At 37.6% G+C, this 15,002-nt stretch overlaps 1 long non-coding RNA gene across 1 annotated transcript in view; it reads right to left on the bottom strand.

Annotated features, from left to right (window-relative positions):
- Positions 1–1,673, bottom strand: part of LOC138826279 (uncharacterized) — a 100,867-nt gene extending 99,194 nt beyond the window's left edge. The window contains exon 1 of the long non-coding RNA XR_011371618.1: positions 1,313–1,673. This is a non-coding gene — a long non-coding RNA (uncharacterized lncRNA). The remainder of the gene's footprint in view (positions 1–1,312) is intronic.
- Positions 1,674–15,002: the final 13,329 nt, after the last annotated feature.

The raw sequence follows: 15,002 nt of genomic DNA, 5'->3' as shown, positions 1-15,002 counted from the left end.
TCAACATCCCTTGCACATGAGCATGCGTGTGCGTGTATGTGTATGTGTGTGTGTGTGTGTGTGTGTGTGCGCGCACACACACACACACACACATGCTAGTTCAGGTTGACAAACTCAGAGCCTTATTCACTTTTTGCTTTTTTCCTCAAGGCTAGTACTTTACCACTTAAACTACAAATTACTCCCTGCGTTTTGATGGGTACTTAGAGATAATTTTCCTTAGTAACTGGTATTATTATGTATGAACCACCCAGTTCAACATATTATCACACTCTAAAGTCATTTTCAACTTCCCAATTTTTAAAGGAAATTATTGATAGGGCTTAAAACTCCAAATAAACCAGTAATCTACTGTAACTTTTGCATTCCCTTTTTCAAGCCAATTAGATTATAAGTAGCCTATTATCTTTGAATGCATAGTCTTTGATATCACAAAAATTATGTTCCTAAATACACCTTTTTCCTATCATACCTTTTCCTTTTTGGCTGTCATTTATGTGGCATTTATTATTATTTGTACCTGGAAGAAACATTGCATACATGTACTTTTGTTTTCCAAAAGTCTAAAATATTTGTCTAAAATATTTGTAAGTCAAATACAACTGAGTTATTTCTAACTGCCTTTGGAATATAAAGAAAACTTCATTGTATGTATGTTTATATATGTATATATAGTATGTATGTATGTATATGTATATATGTATATATATATCTATATCACATTTTCTTGATCCATTCATCTATTGAAGGACATATGGTTTGGTTCAATATCTTAGCTATGTTAAATAATGCTGTTATAATCATAGTTGTACTGGTAGCCTGAGTATGGCCTTGTTTGTGATCCTTTCGTAAATGCCCCAAAGTGGGATTTCTGGTTCATAGGGGAGCTGAAATGTACTCATTACCTTGCTCATGAACTGTAACCCCTCTATACAGCATTTTTAGAATTAAAAAAGTACAAAAAAGACAGAAGCAAAGCCAAGAATGTGCTGAACCTGACTGTCACTCATGAATGCTCACAGATGGCTAGGAGAAGGGCCAGGCTAGTGCTACTATGACAGGCTTGGCTTTGGCTTCTTCTTCAAAATAAGAAGTGAACAATAGGAGACTATTTTGTAACTAATCAACACTCAATTAACTAGGGGTAGAAAACAAAACAATAACAAAAAAGAAATATAAAGAAAACTAAAATATAAAGAAATCTGTGTTTAAGAGCATAGGGAGTTTTAGGCTCATGATTTGGGTATGATGTCAACTTAGCTCATCTCAGAGAAAACAAATGTAAAAACCCAATGAATTTTTTTTAACATACCTCTTAATTTTTCTATCCCCAATTTTCTTGTCTTCTGTTCTTGATTCTTGAACAGATAACCATTTGAGGGGATGTCGTGCATAGATGGGTATGGAGGAAGCATCAGCAAACATGGAATAGCAAATCCGGCCATACCTATATAGACTGTCCATCCAAACTGTTCAGCCATTTATGCATAGATAAATCCAACTATTGCAGAAAAAAGAATAAGTCCTTGAAACATCTGTTCAGCTAGCTTCTTCCCCTTGTAAACCTGGTTGTAACCCGGCGTCCAGCCCATGAGGGCTATGGAAGTGGTTGAGTCAAGGCATTGCATACTCCTGAATGGTTCGCTTTCAGGGTAACCGGGGGCAAGGAGCCACGGTTGAGATCTGGTAAATTGTTCTAAGCCTTGCTTTTGAGGGTTAATTGCTGCCCATACTGGCTGCGTCTCCATGGTGACTGCATTTTCTCAGCCTCTTTTCATTCTTTTCTAACACCTGAAACGGCACCAATTTAGACATTTTAAGATATTACTTCACTCGTCCCACTTTCACCTATGCAATCTTGTAGAGGTCCAGTAGTGTCCCAATCTGGGCAGATTTTAATCCTGGTGGTCTTGTAAATGCTGCCATAGTCTTACAGTTTCTCATACAAGGCTGGTTAAGGATCTCGTACTTCCTAAAGAGGCAAATGAAGGGATTTTTAAATGCTGTCCAACTTCCATATTGAACCACATAAATATCAAATCCCAAGGTCAAGTTATAGTTTTTTTTCATTTCTTCAACAGAAAAAGCCAATCCCAAAACGAATTATAGTTCTTGAAAATCAAGCTGCATAATGAGCATAGAAATTTAGGGAGTTTTTCAAAACTTAAGATTTTGATTGTTTGAATGCTTACTTCTCTGCCAATGAATATGTTAAAACATTATCTCCAATCAGGATAAATTACAAATATTATACTTATGTTTGTAAATAGGAATAAGTAAGGACATGAAGGGAATTTGTCATGCATGAGATTCAGAAACTTACTTAAGCTCTGAGACAGCTTACTTTATGCCCACTTTCACATGCACCACAGCACAAACTTGTCCCTTAAATATGAAATAGACTCTCATAAGACACCAAGTATTCAGTTGTCTTTTTCTTGGGGTAACAATTTCCATATGTGTGTGAAAATACTTTTGTTTGGCTGGGCACCAGTGATTCACACTTGTAATCCTGGTTACTCAGGAGTCTGAGATCTGACTACCATAGTTAGAATCCAGCACTGGCAGGAAAGTCTCCATGGAATATTAATCTCCAATTAACCACTCAAAATTCGGAAGTGATGCTTTGTTTCAAGTGGTAAAATGCTAGCTTTCAGTACAAAGCTGTTCAGGTACAACTCCACGGCCCCAAATTCAAGCCAGGGAATTGAAAATAAAATTAAAATTTGTGTTCGAGTCACCCAGTTTAGGTTATGTGTTTATATGGGAAGTCAGGCTAACTAACAAATATTTCAATTTAAGAACATCTTTCAGAAGCAAAGTGTCATTTAGAGAAGATTCCATAGTAAGCTCTGCTCACACACCCAACATTGTGAACAACACGTCCTGCAATATCAATCAGAACAAGAGCTCAAATATCAGGTGAGGGAATTGTATTTTCATTCATGTAGCACAAAGGGATTCATTCAACTCTAGGAAATCATTCTGAACAGAGGAACATCAAACATGGGGGAAGAGGAATGAATTGTGAGCAAACTCTACATTGAAATTCCAATTCCAAGGCCAGTAGGACAAAAAGGAGTAATCACTATTATATTCACAATATTTTTAGATTAAAATTGTGGATAGGAAAGAAAACAGGAGTAAAAAGGATTAAAGTACATTTCTTTCTTTGTGTACACTTTTGATATATGTATGTGTGCACATTTTAAGGAAATTAATATAAGGAAGTAAAAACGAATTGTTCAAAGGAGTAAACAATGGTAGCAACATGGAAATTCAAATGAGAATATTAACTTTTTCAACATATGGTATAATATATATATATATATATATATATTTAAAATTTCTCAATTCATGCCTGTTAACTTAGTGATGTCTTCTAAATAGAAGAAAATAGTTACGTTGAAGGAAATCTAGTCGAGTACTAAACTGAAAGCAAGGATGAGGAGACATGTGAAAGAAGTTTTGTCAAAAGTTGACAACAGTATAAATAATAGTTAATATTAGTGTTTTGTGGATTTAGGAAATGATGAGGATGCTAACAAGTTAAAATGCTTGTTCTAATAAGTAATGACAGAATTTTAAATTCCTACATACACAAGAATAAGAATACATGATACCAACTAAAACATAAAATGTTAATCAAATTTTTGACAATGACATCTACACATATATGGCAAGCTATTGTATGATCAAGCTGTCAAAAGTGAATTTTGTATGGAAGATTCTCTAGCTTAGAAGAGAAATGGATCTAATACTTAGGTGTGTCTCTGTTTCTCTAACAGTTGAGTCCTAAATATAATACACAGATGCCAGCAGGGTTTGGCAGGAAGTCTTTACAGAACTGAAAAAAATGCATTCTATCTACCATGACAACGGTACTTTTCAAAGATATCTTTCACAAGAGAAAGATAAAGGACAAATGCACAAACATATTTCCAGACTGATGCAATTAAGAGACTATACATCCACCATACCTATTCTACAAAAATACTGAAGTCTTTTAGTCCAAAAGATACCTACATTAGTGAACAAGAAAATACACAAGAATGCACAAAATTTACTGGTAAGACAATAAACTGGTAATGGCAAAATTTAAAATTCTGGGTGGGTATCTGGATGAATGGCGATTAAGCCTGTCCATCCAGTGCCTGGGACCAGGAGTTTCCTTGATACTGCCCCCAGAAAAGACTACCTAGGCATGGGCCTACTCAGGAGCCATTATGCTATGTCACGTATCTCCATGTTCATGTCCTGTTTTATGTCTCCTGGCTCTTCTCCAGTCATCATGTCATCCCAACTCAGCAATCCATTGGAGCTGAATTGGTTTGCTAGTATTGTTTTCCTTTGGTCTGTTTCCTGAGTTCAGTGTATTTGGTGGATGCAGGTCTTTGTAATTGGTCATCTGCACATAACTAGCACTCCAATAAAGACTCCTTTGTCACCTCTGACTGAGCCTCCATAGCCAAGTTTATTTAAACTACAGAGTATACCCAGCACCAGAGTATCCCAGAAGGAAATGAAAATAGGAAAGGGATAACAAAATTTTCAGTCCCTAATCTCAATCCTAACACAGGGAGGTGTTGTGACTTCTTGGTCATGGAAGCAAGTTCTACCATTGCCCCTCAAGCATTTGTCTATCTCCTGGTGTAGGTAAACATATCCTACTACTAGCAAATAGTATTATGTGTGGGCTGGGCTCCACTGAATATCAGGAACTCAATACGTGGTGAAGATGGAAAACTCTCCTGGCAGATGAGCATGAGTGGTTGCCTAGCTGTAGCTCTATTCCAGTGCTTGACTGTTCAGCTCTAATGGGAATGAAAAAGGTCCCATCTCTCTACTTTAATGTTTAATCTTTCAGAACCTGTCCAAACTTATGTACCTGTAACCCCTCTGTGTATCACCTTTATAATATCAATAAAAACATTTTTTTCTTTTTTTATTGTGAAAATACTGTACAGAGGGGTTACAATAACATGGCAAGATAATGAGTACATTTCTTATCAAGAATTGTAGCCTCCTCCTTTGTTTCCCCTTCCCATCCCTTCCCATCCTCTCTCCACCCCCCCAATCCTCCCCTCCACCACACCCCCACACCAAAGTTGTAAAGTTCGTTTTCGACATAATGACTTGTACATCTCATTGTTGCAATGGGTCCACCTGTATCAATAAAAACATTTTTAAAGGCAAGTTGTCCTAGACAGAACAAGAGGACACAAGAGTAAGGGGAACTCTGACCCATCCTTAGCCTCACCATATATATTAATATGTGCCACTAGGTACAGAAAGCAAGACATAACGACTTATACATCTCATGGGTGGGGGTAGGCGGGTGGGAGGATTGGGGGGGCAGGTGGAGGATGGGAAGGGATGGAAAGGGGAAACAAAGGAGGAGGCTACAATGCTTGATAAGAAATATACTCATTACCTTGCCCATGTAATTGTAGCCCCTCTGTATGGTATTTTCACAATTTAAAAAAAGAAAGAAAGCAAGACAAGTTATGAGGCCTCTCCTTACTCATCTCGTAAGCTTCTCCTGACAGAACTGATGTTGGGTTTGTCTCAGATAATACAAAAAATTCGAATATCAGCTTTGCCAATCAAACAGGTACTGTGGGTGATTAGTACAATATATAGATTGCACAGTTTCTGCCTGTGGGCCAACACAAGGTGCTACAGCTGGCTCTGGCTTTAGATCTTAAACTAATGCTAGTGTTGCCACAAGAGTGGGCTCCAAAAAGAGTCAAAAACATTCTAAACGTCTCAAAGTGCCTAACAACCCCACAAAAATCTCACTTTGTGAGTTGGTCCTAAGGTATGAAGTTCAAACTGGAGTTGGGAAGAATTTCATTGTGTCTAGAGCCCATGAGGACTTCATACCTACTGAAACTGTTTAGGATTTCTAGTGTTAATGACCAACTGTCCATTCCCTGGAGAGCAGCAGAGCTTGGGTTTTCCAGTGCCTGGGGGAATGCTGTTACACTGTAGGTGGTTCATATCTATGCAATGTATTAGAACAACGAGCTCTTTTCCAAATAATCCTGTTTGATTAAAGTCTCACAATCTGCTATAAGCTATCCTTGCTCTGTCTATATATAGGTTAGGGAAACTCCTTTCAGATAGAATCAGGTGCCCCCTTCATAAATATTGATTCTTATTCTCATGCATCAAATAGTTGAAGTTGGATTAAGAGAACATTTTTTCATTCAAAAGTAGAGGCACAAAAAAAGATTCCGAAGATTCCACAGCTGTAAGCAGCACACTCTAAAGGGCCAGCCTAAGCCAGCATCTTCATGGCACATAAAACATGGTGCTGAAAATAACCAGTGAGGGTGCTTCTCTGATCTGAGCACTCCATTTTCAGGCTCTATTTCCAATGCTTTTCCTGCAGGTCAAGAGTTTCACATTATTAGAATTGGCACTCAAATTTTGAACAGATAGTTCAGTGCCAGGTGGATGTTGGCAAACATCCAGTAGATGGTCAGCAGAGTTAGGCTGCATGTTTTGAAGAATTCACCAACTCCAACAAGTCTAAGTGTAGGATACCTTGTAAAAGACTCATCAAGTCACAATGTCTATATTTTACTCCATGATACCCTTATGGCATCAGGGATATGTAAAACTACTCTAGGGAGATATCTGTTAATCCAATAACAGGTAAAATCTTTCCTCCATTACTTATTGTGATCAGAAATGCATAAGGATTCCTATTAGTGTATGTGGACAATTTGTAAATTGTAGCTTTATTTAATATATTGTTGATTTTTTTTTTGGTCCAGTTGTTGGGCCTGAGCTCTGGGCCTGGGCGCTGTCCCTCAGCTCTTCAGCTCAAGGCTAGCGCTCTACCACTTGAGCCACAGCGCCACTTCCGGCTTTTTTCTTCTTGTTTATGTGGTGCTGAGGAATCGAACCCAGGGCCTCATGCATGCAAGGCAAGTGCTCTACCACTGAGCCACCTTCCCAGCCCTATATCGTTGATTCTTAAAAACATCAAATGGATATTTGATTCACTTCACAAGATTACTTTCTGAGTACTTGAAACAACTGCTGGCTTCAGGGAGACTTCTAGTCCATGAGACAAGCAGGATCGCTCTGGCTCCAAAGGTCCCACATGTGTACACAAGGGCAGCACTTGTGGTGAGTAAATATTTCCACTCACAGAGCTTCTCTCTCTCTGACCGCAATTCCAGTCATCTTCTCCTGGACACTGTCTCCAGGTATTCCAGTATGCCTTAAGTTGTGAATGGTCCTTGTTTTTCTAGCCCATAAAAATTGAAGAGCTAAAATGTAAAATAAAATACTACACTACAGACAACATAAAAGAAGAAACATTTTATTTAGACAGTAAGCTACTGATTAAAACTTCAAATATCTCAGTAAATAAGAGCAAAATTTGACAAATGGGGTTACACTGAATTAAAAATGTGGCACAACACAATAAACAGTAACTAGGGTGAATAGATGGCTTACAGATTAGCTTAACATCAGCCAAGAACTTAATTATCAGAATATGAAGGAAGGTTAGAAATCTAAACTCTTAAGTAATGTCAATGAACACATTGGCAAGCAAATTTAAAGATATTCCTGACATCTGGAAGTATATGGGGCCAATTAAAATACAAAAATAGATGCTCAACATCCTTGGCATAAAGGAAATGCAAAGCCAAAGGACATTGAATTTTTCACACTTCAATGACAATGTCTATCACCAAGAACACAAATAAAAATGCTGGCAAAATAAAATGATCAGTTATACACAATTCATAGGAATATCATTTCATACTATGGAAATGTATGTAGTTTCTCACAAATTATAAAAAGCTGGATGCTTGTGGCTCACGCCTGTAATCCTAGCTACTCAGGAGACTGAGATCTAAGGAATGCGGTTCAAAGCCAGCCTGAGCAGGAAAATCTGTGAGACTCTATTTTTTTTGGGGGGGGGTTCCTGTTGTGGGACCTGAACTCTGGGTCTGGGCGCTGTCCCTCAGCTCTTCAGCTCATGGCTAGAGCTCTACCACTTGAGCTACAGCTCCACTTCTGGCTTTTTTCTTTTTTCTTATGTGGTGCTGAGGACTCGAACCCAGGGCCTCATGCATGAAAGGCAAGTCCTCTACCATTGAGCCACCTTCCCAGCCCCTGTGAGATACTTATCTCCAAAAATCCACTAGAAAATCAGAAGTGGCACTCTGGCTCAATCTGTAGAGCACTCTTCTTGAGCTGAAGAGTACAGGGACAGCACCCAAACTCAGAGGTCAAGCCCCATGACTGACAAAAAAACCCCACAAAAATGATAAATAGATTGAAGATATGAACCAATACCACTACCTTATGAGATTGAGGTTCATTGCATATGTACATGTATGTGTATAAATAAACCCTCTATAGAATTAACATATGCTACTAAGAATGAAAAAGTAAGTGATATAATTATATAATATAAGGAGTATACAAGATTAAAGGGCCAGTGGAAATCTCATTAAAAATTTTTTCCTACATCAAATACAGTGAAAATGGGTTATACTTTGGGAGAGGGACATACAAAGCAACAAAGAAATCATCTTATGAATATGTTAGAAACAACCGCATGAAAGAAAAACCATTTGAATCCTTATCTAGAGGTTCATTTCTCCTAAAATCAACTTATCTGACCATTTCTGCTTGTCTCAGACATATACGTTATTGCAAATTATGTAATTGTAACCCATCTGTATGATATTTTCACAATAAATAAAAGTTTTTCCTTCTACAATCTATAGTACATTTGCTGATTTGTTTAAACAGCAATGCACATTTTCTGATACGTAGTACGTGATTATGGGCAAGTACATCATGTGCATGGAAGGTTGCGACATTTGCAGAGTGTGTACACATCTCTGAAGTAGCTCTGCTTTCAAGGGCCATTGGGGTCTCTGTGTGGTATTTGTGTCTAATATATTATGACAAGTAGAAAACATAGAGTCTGTACCGATATTGATTTAGGCTCATGGTAGAGAAGGAAGTCTTCTATTACCATATGTTCTCAAAAACATGTCCTGAAAAACAAAACTAGATTGTGAAAGCAGGTTGAGTAAAAATTACCTGTGTAAAGGTGAAAGTTCAGAATGCAAATGTGACATTCAATTTGGCATCAAACTTGATTTATTGAGACTAACTTACTGAGGATATTTTTATGATGTACTAATCTGTGAATTTATCAGAATATATTAGATATAAATTCTAGAGCCCTTAGTAACATTTTGTTGGTTTCAGCATCATCATTGCTTCCAGGGAGAAGTAAGCAGGTACATTTTTGGAAGCCTGTGCAAATGGAAATTTTATGGAACCCTGCCTAGATCAACCAGCAACGTTCTGTGGACATTGAATTTATGAACTGACCCATTGGGTCTGATGCCTTAATAACTTTGGTTGATATCCCACTACAATACATTTTTTTTTTCTGTCCATTTCACCATGCACCTGACATGGGATCCTCTGATGCAATTCAATTGCATCATTCTGAATGACTTTTCGGCAAATAGACACAGATATTGGAGTAAACATATCAAAGTTAACTTCAACACTAGGGACTCACTGTCTGTGGTCTTGGAAGAAACAGTAGCACCCGAGATGAATAAGGAGAACTTGCAAGTGTGCTTTCCAACCTATGTTTTTCTTCTGGATGCAAGGCCACAGACGCAGAGCTCCAGGGAAGAATTTAATACATTCTTCCTGGGGATTCACAAGAGTTTTCCATGAAAGATGGACTATACTACACATGTTTGTGAATAAAAGGACTCATGTGCACATGTGCAAAGATATCTATATATATACACACATATGTGTGTGTGTGTGTGTGTGTGTCTGTGTGTCTGTGTGTCTGTGTGTCTGTGTGTGTGTGTATACCTAAAACTGTGGGCCTCAGTTTGAACCAGGATTTTAGCTTAGCAGATACTTCATGGATGTACCTTTCGACTTTCACATTCCTTTTCCTCCAGCTTCCACTCTTTGTTAGTCCTTGGCTGGCATTATGTGCTTTTCTACAATGAAGCACTAAGCACACATGGATGGAGATGGGATGTTGCTGGTGTTTTGGCCCTCTACACTTTAGACAAAGATCGCAGTAACAGGCGATGTTTCCAAGGCGTGAAGAGAACAAGCCCTAAGTAACTCATTAATCTATTTCCATTTACTTTTTGTTCTCAGGATAGGCAATGCCTGAGGGAAGTTTAGGTGCACAGATGAGTGTTCTCTTTCTTCTCTACCATGCCAACCCATCCTTATGCACCAGTGAAAAGCTCAGTTTCATACTTGTACCTTTCATCTATGGTTCAGTACATTTCTATCTACTAGTAGGAAATGAATTTGGTTTCCTCCCATATACAGCTTCTCTTTCTAGGCACTACACTTTACTCAACTATCTTCTTAATCCCAGAAGTCACTGCAGATTATGATGGGATGGCTGCTATTTCAAACATTTGAGTCAGTGTCACCAATTATGTACTAAAAGGCTTCAGATACTCCCTTCCCTCCTATTATACACACACAAACACACACACACACATATGTATATGTATATATATATATATATATATATATATATATATATATGTCCTTATCTTATATGCCAGTAGTATGTTTGCTTATCTTTTTTTCTTTTGTGCTTGTACTAGAAATTCAGGGCATGTGCACTGTACTGAGCTTTCTTGCTCAAGACTAGTGCTTTACCACTTGAGCCACAGCTCTACATCTGATTCTTTTTGGTTGTTAAATAGAGAAATGAGTCTCACAGTCACCCCTGCCCAAGATAGCTTCAAAACATGATCACCACATCTCAGACCCCTATGTACCTAAGACTACAGGCATGATGCACCAGTCCCTAGCGTAGTTTATTTTTCTTATTCCGTAGTATTTATCCATGTTAAGCTAACTTTCCTTCTCTTAATTTCCCAAAACATGTTTGTGTACTTTTGTTTCTGTGCTAATATGAACACATTGAGAATTATAATCTCAGCAAATCTCATAACTACCTATAGATATGAAGAAAAGAATAGTCTGTATTAGTAAAATATCATTAATGGTGGGGCTGGGAAGGTGGCTCAGTGGTAGAGCGCTTGCCTTGCATGCATGAGGCCCTGGGTTCGATTCCTCAGCACCACATAAGCAAAAAGAAAAAAGCCTGAAGTGGCGCTGTGGCTCAAGTGGTAGAGCGTTAGCCTTGAGCTGAAGAGCTGAGGGACAGAGCCCAGGCCCAGAGTTCAGGCCCCATGACTAGACCCCCAAAAAACCATACCCTTCATATTATTGACTACAGATAATAATATTTATACATGAAATCTTTCCTGTATATAAGTGGACCATGGCAATTACACAGCAGTAAATGAGAAATTTCACTCAATTCTACACCCACAATCGTTCTCAATTTCTGAACAATATGATACTTGTGCCAAATAATTTTTCATATTGTAGTTCCACCTGCAAACCATGAACTTTTTTCATAGTCACATGGTCTATTTAATTCCATTTTTATGCCTTCTTCTACATCCTTTATTCTCTCCTACATCTCTAATTATTTCTGTTCATTTTCACCTTCCTGAAGGAGCAAGCATTACAGGTATGGGATATTAGTGTTTGGTTTGCTTTGTACTCTTGATTGGCCTTTTCTCTCAAGGTTGATTCTCACCATTTGAATCACTCCTGCACTTCTGGATTTTTTTGGTTAACTGGAGAAAAGTCTGTCAAGGAATTTTCTACACTAGTTGACTTTGGCTTAGTATCTGCAATTCTCAGGTTCTTGATTATATAAGATTACACGCATGAGGCCCCAGCACAGATAATTTTCCAGACTTTCTGGATGTATTCCCAATCTCTAATTTGTATATAGCATTACCATCATTTGAAGGGATTTAAAATATTTTAGTATGTTTTGAATTTGTACAAATTATATTATGATAGGCGTCCATTGTGGTATTTCCATATATGAGTACAACATACTTGGAATAAATTTATTCTTATTTTTGGTTTTTCTTTTTTTGGGGGGGTACAGTTGGGGGGCCTGAACTCTGGGCCTGGGCGCTGTCCCTCAGCTGTTCAGCTCGAGGCTAGCACTCTACTACTTGAGCCAAAGCATCACTCCTGGCTTTTTTTTTTCGTTTTTGCTTATGTGGTGCTGAGGAATCGAACCCAGGGCCTCATGCATGCAAGGCAAGCACTCTACCACTGAGCCACCTTCCAGCCCCTTATTTTTGTTTTTTCTACTAAAGAAATTCAGCAATGATTTTGAGAAGCTACCTTTGTGTTCTAGATCATCTTTATAAAGAACTAGTTGGTTTGTTTCTTACAGATCCAGGTACAAATGTGCTTGAATGGCAAATAGGAGTGCAAGTTAACCACCTATGAATATAATTAAAAGTCATAATTGAAATGAGAATCCTCTAGTTCCCATGGCATTTGAGAAACTTTACCAAGACAGAAATAAACAATGAAAATGTAATGCCGTTCTCTATCAGTGGGACCCTGTAAGGCAATAATCTGCAGGTTCTTTGTTTGCATGGTATTTTTAAAACTGTATTTTTTTTGTTCAAAATTTTATTTATTCCATCCTAGTAAAAAACATGCAGATCAAGTTTAAAGAGATGGAAATGCTAACTACCTTAATTTGATCATTATAATTACATTATATTAATTATTAATACATGTATTAGTCACATTGTACCTCCACAAGTGTGTACAACTAAAGTAATAACTATTAGCAGAAAAAATGAAACAAATTAAAATTAAATGTGATCACTAGGAAATAAGGTGAAAATATTACAGGTATGTGATCTACTACTGTGTTTGCATGGAGTGTGTGTGTGTGTGTGTGTGTGTGTGTGTGTGTGTGTGTGTGTGTGTGTGTGTGTGTGTGTGTGTGTGTTGTGTGCGTGTTCATACCAGTCCGGAGATTAAACTCAGGTGCTGTCCCTGAGTTTTTTGCTCAAGGTAAGGCTTTACTACTTGAGGCACAGCTCTTTCAGCTTTTTGCTGGTTAAGTTGGAGAGGAGGGTTTCATGGACTTTGTTGCCTATGCTGGCTCTGAACTGTTATCCTCAGATCTCAGCCTCCTGAATGACTAACATTACAGACATGAGACATTGGTTTCCATCATTGAATGTTATTTTTAATTTTTTGTACATTTTTATTGTAAGAATACTGTACAGAGGGGTGAGAAGGTAATGAGTACATTTCCTATTGAGCATTGTTGCCTCTTCCTTTGTTTTTCCCCTACCATCCCTCCCCTCCTACCGCCACAATTACCCCCTCCCACCAAAGTTGTAAAGTTCATTTTCCACATAGTGTTTTGTACATGTCATTGTTATAGTGGGTCAACCTGTATCCTTATTTAAGTATTTTGTTTTTTCCCTTCCCCTCCCTGAATTACAGAAGTAAAACTGTACCTTGCAGGCATTTAAACAATTAGCAAATTAGTTAATATATATGAAGCTACTTCATATATATTATTACAATACTGTGATCCTAGCATGCATCTCAGACCTCATCCCTGAGCTTTGGTATGCATGATATCATCATTTAAAAATACATTTCTTCTGCCCACACTGCTATGCTCTCCTTTAATTTAAATGTCTCTTGCCCTAAAGATTATCTTGAGGTTTGCCATTTACTCATCGCCCACATCCAATATTCAGTTACAATAACACTGCAAAATTTTGTGTGGCTTGATGTAGTTTTTATTTTTATTGTATTGATTGCTAAAATGATTTAATGAGTTTCAACCAAATATTTGGCTGTCCCACTGTTTCTTTCAGTGTGCTGAACCTTTTCAATTTGATGCAAACAAAGCTGCTATAAATTTCCATTCTTGGGTAGAATTTAGGGCCTTGTAAATAAGAAAAATATTCTACCACCTAGTTGAGTTCACACTTAAATCTTTCTTTTTCTTTTTTTCTTTTTTTGGTCCAGAAGTGGGGCCTGAACTCTGGGCCTGGGCGCTGTCCCTCAGCTCTTCAGCTCAAGGCTAATTCTCTACCACTTGAGCCACAGAGCCACTTCTGGTCTTTTTTGTCTGCTTATGTGGTGCTGAGGAATTGAACCTAGGGCCTCATGCATGCAAGGCAAGCACTCTACCACTGACCCACCTTCCGAGCCCCACACTTAAATCTTTCTATTATTTTATGACAGGTGTGAGATCTATTAAGGTTATCGTTATTTTATATTGACCTTCATTTTCACTACTACTTTCAATGTTCCAGTATCTATTTGAAAACTAATCAACTTTCATTTGAAAAAATTGTGTATTCAAGGATAGGCTTTAGTTTCAATGTTTGCCACATGGATAACCAATTTAACGGCTCCATGCCTTATTTTGGGTGCCATCTCTAGGCCATGTATTTTTTGTCAATTCTCCAAAAATCAGATATCTGTAGATGTTACAAGTATTTCTGTCTTATTTTTCATTGATTTATGTGGTTTTTTGTTATTTGGCCCCATAGCATAAGAGAAAGGCAGTGATTTTTCAGTACTGTTCTTATGTCTTAACATCATTCTGAATAAAGGATTTCCTTTTTCAGAAAATTTAGTCTGCCTGTTCTGTTTTTGTCTAGGAAGGGATAGAAATTTTGATGGAGATTGAACTGAACTTGTATATGGTTTTCAGTAATATGGCTATTTTCACCATACTGATTCAGCCCATGCAGAATCATGGAGATATGGATTAATGTATGTCATTCTGTTGATTGCTGCTTTAGGATTTTTACTTCAGCCTTATAACCCTTCTGTTTTGCACAAACTCCTTTTGATTCATTGCTGATTGCCACTATGCTTTTGCTCCTGACATCGTTTCCTTCATTCTTTCTACTATTCTTGAGTTTCTCTTGTTCATTGACATGCAGTGCAAGTTATTTAGTTCATTATTCCTTCTCTTGGTTTAAGCAAAATTTGATAGTTCCTTTAAGTCCTGTTTTCTATAACTATGTGTTTCTGATGTTCTTTTCATTTTCATTTGTTCCTAGGACCAGATTATT

Source organism: Dipodomys merriami, unplaced genomic scaffold (genome assembly GCF_024711535.1).
Source record: "Dipodomys merriami isolate MVZ:Mamm:240054 unplaced genomic scaffold, mDipMer1.0.p SCAF_1405, whole genome shotgun sequence".
Taxonomy (NCBI): domain Eukaryota; kingdom Metazoa; phylum Chordata; class Mammalia; order Rodentia; family Heteromyidae; genus Dipodomys; species Dipodomys merriami.
Note: the sequence above shows the minus strand (reverse complement) of the source record. Positions and strands in the feature narration are given on the sequence as shown.